Here is a 9,742-nt window from a genome sequence, read left to right as displayed (position 1 = left end):
ATACAGACTGGCATCTGAGCCTGAGGAATGTTAAGGTATCTAAGCCTAAGGCATGTTAAGGTACCTTGGCAATGGAGAGAAGAAAGGTCAGATCTGTTGGCTTTGTCTGAAAACCCTCAGAAGTTGTATGAGAAATGTGTGAAGTGGTGAACACAGTGCTACATTGCTTTATAAAGTCAAGAAATGAAGAAGAGATCAATTCTGGAAAAAATACTAGAAAAGATGAAAATATAGATTATTCATAAAAGGTTGGACATATTCAAGCTATGTTGCTTTGTATTTTTTGGCACGTTGGCCATTAATTTCTGTAACATGGCAAGTCTCACAAATACAGATGCAGTAGGTCACATAATAAGTTTTAATTTTAATAATGGTATTGACATTATAGCATTGGCTCATAACATTTTCAAAAGTATATTAAAGTGAAACTATTTCTAGAAGAGTGAAAAACTAGCTGGGCATAGGTAACAAACAAGGAAAACAAATCCAAGCAAAACCACAGACTAAGATTAGTTTTTCATCATTCACTATCTAACTTAAAAAATATAATAAGTAAGATTCTAGCTGGGTCCATTCTGGGCAGAGTAATGGTGCAGGTCATTAATGATTTGGATAAAGGAACAATCCTTCCACCTCACAGATAGCAGTAAGCCCATGTGAACACTAAACTCGTTGCATGATACATTAAACTCAGAATGCTTTTGACAAATAAGATAAATTATCTGTAGGAGAAAACACATTACAATGCAGTTGTGTTTACATGTGTTAGGTTCTAAGGGGGGATAATAGTTCATAAAAATGTGGCAGCCATTCTGCCAAAAAAGGGATAAGAGGGGTACCAGTCAGTCACAAGTTATTCACGAATAAGTAGCGTTTCATCGTATCAAGAATGCAAACTGCATATTAGGAAGAGAAGCTGCTTTGATTGTGTATTTGGTTGATACATTAAGGAATGCCTCCTATTATATTTCTGTCTAGCACAGCAACAAGTAGCACTGTGTCCTGTTCAAGCAAAACTGTTCCAAGAGAAGGCAGACCAACTGGAAAGAGTCCAGAGCAAAGCAGAGAAAATGGTCAGTTGTCTTGGGAAAAAAGAAAAGTCACAAGAAAGAGAGATTGAAAGAATTTGGGTTACTCAGTTTAAAGAACAGAAGGACAACTAAACACATGAGAACCATCATCTACAAAGGTACCTCTAGGGAGATAAGGAGGAATTATATTTTTTTTATCTGTAGTGGATAAAGTGATGGGTTCAAAGTACGACACTGAAGGTTATGCTAAATATTCAGCAAATCTTATTAACAGTAAAGACAATTAGATCCTTTTTCATTTCTGAGATACTGTTGATTCTCTTTTGGAGATTCAGAATGCACAAGATGAAGTCTTGAGGTCTTTCCCAGTCTCCTTTTCTTTAAGTCTGTGGTTCATCCTGTTGTATAATTTAGACACCCCATCATACCTCTTTACAAAAACTACATTTATCAAAATTTTCATGCTAAATTATACAAACCCAGACTGTTATTTCAATATAGTGACTCTGAACCAATGGAGCCACTCTGGGGCTTAACACGGCCCAGACTGGCATGTCACTTTTTTTTCCTACTGTAAATCCCATTAGCTCTCATAAAAAATGTGAAGAGTTTTGGCAAAAGGACTGCTATCTTCCAGAAAGTAATGTATCTGGTATTTGATGGTGGTACACTGCTATTTCAACTCCCATAAATTTGTTCTTTCCTCAGGATTCCAATGGAGTCTTCTAGAGAAGTCTTCTTATCTGCTGAAGCCTGCCCTTCTGGTAAGCTACTCCACCAACTGCTAACAAGACACAGAGCTCATTTGCCTCAGGGGCCACTTATTATGATCAGAGATGAAAGACACAGAACTGAGTGAAATGAGATGTGGGCAGAAAATATGGAGACACACCTTGTTAGAGGGCTGCAGAATCAGGTTACTTCATCTAACAATTCTTTCATGCGCTCATTCTTTGTATTAATCTTAATTCCAGATCACATGATTTTAATAAAGTATCCTCACTCGGCAGAAAAGATTGAATTCCTTTTGCCTGCCTTCCGCCAAAGATCCAATTCTATAAAAGTACAGACATTCTTGGCCAAAGAACTGTATCATATAGATGACCAGCTGTCCTGGTTTAGGGAAAATTTGGAAGGAAACTCAAAGAAAATCTCATAGAGGGATGTTGCATCTAGTGCATTACAGAAGCTCCAAGAACATGTGACTCCATTGCCAACAAATACCATTGTTGGTCATTACCTGTATTGCCTCTTCAATTTGCTTATAGACACATGTTCAGGTGATTTTGTACAGAAAAAATTCTCCTTGAAGCAGTTTTAATCTTGCAGAAAAAATACATTTCTCACATTTTACAAACTATTGGAACCAGGAAAAATCAATTTGATACTCCTTCCTGGTCTTCTGAATTTCTATTGAACTCTGTATTTGTCTAAAATATACAAGATAATCTGTTCTGTGAAACATACTTTTCAAATTCAGAGTAATACCCAGCATAGCATTAAATTCATGCTTACTCTGTAATAACATACTGGAGGAGTCATACAACAAATATTTTTTCCATAAATTCATTAGCCTACAATTTTTCTCTGGGTAAACCTTTCAGATTTTGCTGAAGTAAATTTTTGGTGAGGGCTAGGTATTTCACCTCAAATAAGGCTGAGAAGAAAAGAACAAATAAACTAAACCATTCATTTATACTATTAGAGTTTAAAAGCTTTATAAATCAGGGAAAAATTTTACATCTAAAAGCAATGTCTGTCCCTCTGTTTAAGCAACTGTTTTGGCCACATCCATCTAAACCCACAAGGCAACATTAGTGACTGAGTCCCAAAGGATCTGCCAATAACTGTGCTTCTGAGCCCATGTTCCACTGAAATTAAAATGTAATAAAAAGTTTAATAAACTTAAAAAACAGAGTTCCCAGGGCCAAGTTCCAGTACATGAAGCAATGGTTATCCTGAGAGAAAAATCCTGTTTCCTCAAAGATAAGAGATGTCAATGACATTTTTGGGTATGAGATAGATTTTTTTTTGACCATGTGGAATTGTTTTATAATATCAGTGTTCTTATAAGGCTTCAAAGATCAGAGATGTTGAACTATGTTAATCAGTAACAACACTATTTAGAATTAAGTAATAAGTCAGATAAACTTCAGTTTTCTCACAACTTCTACTCTTCCCAAAAGAAAAGTAGCACTAGCAGCATCCAGATTTCAGATAAATAATGCAGCCTCAGAAAAGCAGTTCTGAATGAAACCTTGCAATGGAACTGTATGGAAAGATCATAAATTTTTTAATTATTGACTCTTCACTGCATTCTCTTCCCCCTCAAATCCTACTTTAGCCTGAATGTAGTAAGACAAATAAAACATGGCTTTTTATGGCCCTTTTAACAGTTCTTTAAGAAACAGACCATGGTACCATGTTGTGCAACCATAGCATGGGTTATATAAATGTGGGTAACCATGCCTATGTCCAGCTGTGAGCCAGGGTTCACTTACCATGGAAGAGCAGAAGGAGGAATGTCTACAGGAAGATGGCAGGATGCCCTTTGTGCAGTCACAATTCAGTAGCACTGGTAGAGCTATCCCTTGCTTTGTCCATACAGGCATGATTAAATGTCTAAAGCAGGTCTCTGTTACACATTTACATGCTGACTCAGAAAATCTGCCAGTACTGTTCACTAGAATTTCTAACTAGTGAAGCACTTCTAGTATACGTGAAGCCCAAAGGGGAACAAACCCACAAGGTGGTCCTTCATTTCAGTTTTATTTGCTTCAAATTCAGAACTATTATTACCTTTTAAAAGGCCAAAATTAAAAAAAAAAAAAGCAGAGTGTGAAATAGAAGAAATAGAATAATCCATTAATTTGTATATTCAATTTGCAACCCCTATTCAAATGCTATAAGAGCTGAAAAAACCAGCAATTTGCTGCTTCCAAAATAATGTAGTAGAACCCATCCTACAAGTAAAAGTGCTCAGAAGTTTAGGATTTTTACTGGGGAAAGATTTACCAAGCAGCTTCAGATTTTGGCAAGTAAGAAACCAAAAGGAAAGAGTTTTCTAGAAATAATCTCAAAAATAAAATGTCAATAAAAGAAACTTGTGAGCACTTTTGTATTTTTTGTATGTTTTCATGAATAAGAGTCCTTGCACTACTAAAAAAATAGGTTCATATATCACCATATCTATCATATTGATAGATAAAAAAATTCAGAAATTTGAAGGGGCAAAATATCTCTTGCATTAAGAGGCTTTTCTAGGGTTTTGAGGCCAAGAGTTTGAGATATCAGTGAAGAAAGTGAAGAAGTTAAATAAGATTGTGTTCTGGTTTTTGATCAAAGCAGACAGAACAAAAATACAGAAAACATAGAATGTAACAACCCATGAAGTTCAAATGAGTCTGTAAACAATATCAACATTTCTTGTTTAAACTACTACTTTAAATCTATTATCTAAAAAACATTTAGCTTCTTATGTGATTTATGTGTCTCCTTTACACGGATAGTTACACATAATACTTCCCAGAAAATAGGAATTAATCCTGGATATCTGGCTTAAATTCTGCGCTCTTTTTTTCCTCCCTGAAATTAAGGCAACATAAGAAAAAAACTAGCAAACCACATGGAAATGTTAACAACTGCAAAATTATTAAAATTATTTGTGCATCTGAGGAGATCAGTTGAAAAGCCGATTGCCTGTGACATCACTAAACATAAATCAGAGCTCAGTGTCTTTTAAAACACAAACAGGAAACACAAAAGTTTTAATTTACTAAGAAAACACCTAGAAGATTAAAAAAAAATCCTACTACTCTTCTAAAAGGAATAGATAAAAAAATAAGTACCTCTACAACATTTTCTGTCTCTGGAGGTTCCTGCTGGATACGTCTTTGTGCATGTCTGGCTGAGTTTACTGCTTTCTGTTTACTTAATACCTTAGCTCAGATAAAAAAGAAGGTGTATCCTTGAATACTATACGTACAGCACAGCACAGTGTGGTCTTTCTTCAGCAAGCAAGTTCAAATTTTTTCTTAGCAATGTTTGACTTCTGAAAAAAGGGAAGAAAGTATTTACGCTGAGTGACCTTTACCTTAATTTTTAAAACTTCCTCGATTTTAAACAATTTCTTTCATCCATACCCTATCCCTGCACTATGTGACCTTTCAATTTCTACTTCAAAAAATGTCTGACTCAAAGCTCAGAGAAGTTCTTCTGAGACATTTCAGTCACTGATGTCAAATACATTGATTTCTACCTCTTCTGGTGTGGTATGCAATCATTTCACTTCTAGCCTGTCTGTGTGTCAAGATCTGTTTGGTGACATAAGGATGGATAAAAGCGCATATGTGAAGTACTCAAAGAGATGAAAGTGTATGCATTGGATTCACTCTGAGACTGACATTGATTGAGGGATTGAAGAAGATGGAAAAAGGAATGAAATACTTGAATAGAATGCATTTGTAAATATTTTTAAAATATCTGTCCTTAACTCTCTCACAGCTCACTGATGATACTATGAAATAACCCTTGTCAAGGGGATGCCTGAAGCCCCTCCATCCAAAGGGACATGACAGACTTGAAAAGTGGGCCTTTGAAAATGTCATGGGTTCACAAGACTGAATGCAAGGTCCTGCTCCTGGCTTGAGGCAATCCCAACCACAAAGGCAGCTGGACATGGAACAATTGAGAGCAGCCCAGAGGAGGGCTTGGGGGTGTTGGTGAATGTTAAGCTGGGCATGAGTTGGCAATGTGTGTTTGCAGCCCAGAAAGCCAATTTTACCCTGGGCTGCATCAAAAGCAGCGTGGCCAGAAGGGTGAGGGAGGGGATTCAGACCCTCTGCTCTACTCTGATGAAACCCCACCTGCAGTGCTGTATTCAATGCTGGAGACCCCAACACAGAAAGGACATGAACCTCTTGGACTGAGTCCACAGGAGGGCCACAAAAATGACCAGAGGGCTGGAGCATCTCTCCTGTGAAAACAGGTTGAAAGAGCTGGCATTATTCAGTGTGGAGAAGTGAAGACTCCATGAAGACCAAATTGCAGCCTCCCAATACTTAAAGGGGGCTTATAAGAAAGATGAAGACAAACTTTTCAATAGGGCCTGTAGTGATAAGACAAGGGGCAAAGTCCTTTAACTGAAAGCAAATATATTTATATTAGATATAAGGAAGGTGTTTTTTATTATGAGGGTGGTGAGACACTAGAACAGCATGCCCAGAAAAGCTGTGGATGCCCCATCCCTGGATGTGTTCAAGACCAGGTTGGATGAAGATTTGAACAACTTGATCTAGTGGAAGGTGTTCCTGCCCATAGCAGAGTGGTCATAACTAGATGATCTTTAATGTTCCTTCCAACCCAAATCATTCCATGACTCTATGAAAACAGTTGTTCAACTCTAACGAATACATAAATAGAACATGGGCCTGTCCTATGCACAGCAACCTGTGTATTGTGACTGCCCCTTTGTCATGGGCAGCAAGGGGATTGGAAGAGGAAAGCTGGACTTCAAGCCTAACTTAGTACCTACTGAAACTAACAGCAACTTGAGCTCATGAGTTTTAAGTCTAATATGAGTCACAGTAGTGCCCTGTAGTCATGCATCAGCAGCTTTGCCTAGGCTTATCTTTTAGTTCACTTCACACCCTCTTTGGACCTCAAAAGTGAGACTCTGCAGTCTGCAATAGAGTTAGATGTTCATTTTGGAAGAAGAAAATCAGACCACATCACTAGACCACAGTGACTGCCTAAAGACCTACATCACCAGTACTCACCTCTCCAAAGAGAAGATCAACACTCTAACCAAGTCCACGGCATGAACCTGATCCCTTCAATTTCTGTAAAGCCTAAAAGTGGTATAGTTGCAATTAAAAATGCAAAAGTGCAAGTGACTTTCTTGATAAATTTGCTGATTCTGTGCTTTCTGGAGGTATAGCACTATGGTACCTAATGTACATTTAAACAAAATGGAAGAAAACCAACAGAAGTTCACTGGAAGTTGCCTCCCAGTATGTTTCTTTGTTGTCAGTGACTTAGAAATCCTCTGGTGAATGATGGACTTTATTGACTTTATTAGCCAATCACAATTAATAAGATTATGAGATCTAATAATTTGCAGATAATCTTTGTCAAGGTTATACCCTGAGGCAGAACAACACCTTACCAAATAAAATCACAAGTGGATCAGTTATACATTATCTTTAGAAGTTAAACTGCCAACAAAAGCAACTGTGACATAAGTATGATATACAGGCAATTATTTTCAGTTATGACTTTTTTTAGGAGAGAAATACCTAGAGAAGAATCAGAATGTAATTTTTCTACCCAGAAGACCTAAATTACAAAGGAGGACTGCTGATAGAACAAACTAACCTTGATGGCATATGCTCATTATCAAGGAGGCTAAGCAGAATGTTTCAGCAAAAGTGACTTTGGTATTAGAGAAATAAGGGGAGGTTCCTACTCTCATATTTTTATTAGAAGAATGGGGCAAAATATTTGTGGTACAGGAAAGGAATAAGCAGATCATGTTGCAGATGTGAAGGAAATAAGCAAATGCTGGTATTTTTACAGAATAACATGGTGCAAACTGAAGAGAATCTATCTCAGTCTTTTAAAACAACTCTCTGGTGGAGTTTTTTTAAATTTACTTCTGTTTCTACTTGTGGTGGGAAAAGAAGGTATAGCAAAGGGGAAAAGTGCCTGTTCAATTGTGTTGCCTTGTGTTACAATGTCCCACAGCTTCTGCAAATTTGGAAAATCCAGCTTGTCACTGACTTAAGAGACTTTCTAGAGAGATACAAAGCACCCCAATACAGATGTAGTATCATGAAGCCCTGTGCCCAGAACAGTATTTGTACCATCCTGGTTCACATCACAGATTTATGAGAGCTTCTTAGTGGAATTACTGAAACCTTTAGTTTGGGGAAAGCTTTCCTAGACGTAATGGGGCAAGGGACTCTGATTTTCCAGGCTAGTCTCTTGCAGAACTCACATCTGACTTAGTTACCACTTGAAACTAGATATATATGTTTGGGCTAAAACACACTTCTCCAAAAAGCACCCAACCCTGGTTTTAATGATAATAAAATGTGTGTTTTTAATGATAAGAAACCCATCCTCTGTTCTTCCATCTTAACCACCACCACTTGAGTCTTCCCTAATAAAAATTGCCACCTTTTTCCCAGCTTGAATTTGTGAAAACTCAGTCACCAGCCCCAGAATCTTGTTAAACACTTCTCCAGCCAGATTGAACCAACTTCTGCCATCAAGCTTTGCTCTGCAAAGTAGAACACAGACAGGAATAAAAGGAAACTAAGAGCAGCTGGTAACTTTGAAATGTACTCTACATAAACACGTTTCAGTTATTTTCATTATTCTTATGACCCTTCCCAATCTTCAATATCATCCATAAAGTACGAACAGAAGTACTGGAGATGGTACCAGGAAAGAGCATATATCAGTATCACAGAGAAAAGTTTCGGTTTCATTTAATCAGTATTTGAAATGCAGTATTTCAAATACTGATTAAATGCAACTGAAACTTTTCAGTTATATATATATAACTGAAATGTAACACACTCAAGCCTAGAGGGCTGGATGCATGCTGTCTTGTCATATGATGGTTTGTAGCAGGCATTAATCATTACAGTCTTTTATCCTTTATCTTCTAAAACAGTGACCTGTAACATAGTACATTTGATCTTGCTTTGAAAATACCAAATAAACTTAGTTTTAATTGGAAAAAAGTAACAAGTGAAAATCAAACAAACGTTTTCATTCTGAACAACAAAATTTGGGAAAGATTATAAGAAAAAAAATCTTAAAACACTAAAAAGTTGTACAAGTTTAAAGTAGGAGTAGCTGTATACCCTTTACCTCCATACATGGATAAACATTAACATACTTACATGGTTGTTCGGAAACATAATAATATCAGTTACTACTGGTGAGCACTGTAGTATTTGTCCCAAGTAAACTGATGAAAATGGTTGATACATATTTAAATCTCCTGGAGATAAATTTCTAAGTGCAGGTGTGTCTCAAACAAACATTTGGTGGGTAAAAATCTTGGTCACAGTCAAACAGAGTGATCTTCAGCACTTGATCTAGGGATAAGATTTTCCATGTAAAAAATAAAATTACAATAATACCCATATATGTTACCGATATGTTTGAGTGTTGAGGCAAACAGTTGAAGTGACAGGGTTTTCTCATAAAAGACCAGCAAGACCTCTGGAAGCAGATAGCAAGAATAGTCATTGGGCTGCATTCTCTGCATAAGCTCTCTTAATCATTGGATGGTTGATATGCCAGCTGGATTTTCCATAATTCAAAAATTTCAATTTGATTATTTGAATAACCAATGCAAAATAAGGTTTGCTCTCATTATTTTATAATCAAATTCCTTCAAAAGTCTTGAAAAGAACCTGAACCAACCAAAAAAGCTAAACACACACACACACACACACACACACACACACACACACACACGACCCCAAAACAAAACTGCTGATGCTGTAATCTGAATTTGGAAGAGAAATATTTTCTCTCCTCATGGAAGAAAGGAAGGAAAGTAGCATATACTTGCTATGCATAAAAAAGCAATATTCAATAAGGAACACAAAAATGAAAGGAGAATACGCATAGAAACCCCCACAGTCCCTCTGTTAATATGGCTTAGAAAAATAAAACTCATAATTAGACTG

The sequence above is a fragment of the Agelaius phoeniceus genome, chromosome 6, assembly GCF_051311805.1.
Source record: "Agelaius phoeniceus isolate bAgePho1 chromosome 6, bAgePho1.hap1, whole genome shotgun sequence".
Classification (NCBI taxonomy): domain Eukaryota; kingdom Metazoa; phylum Chordata; class Aves; order Passeriformes; family Icteridae; genus Agelaius; species Agelaius phoeniceus.
This window is presented reverse-complemented; position numbering follows the sequence as displayed.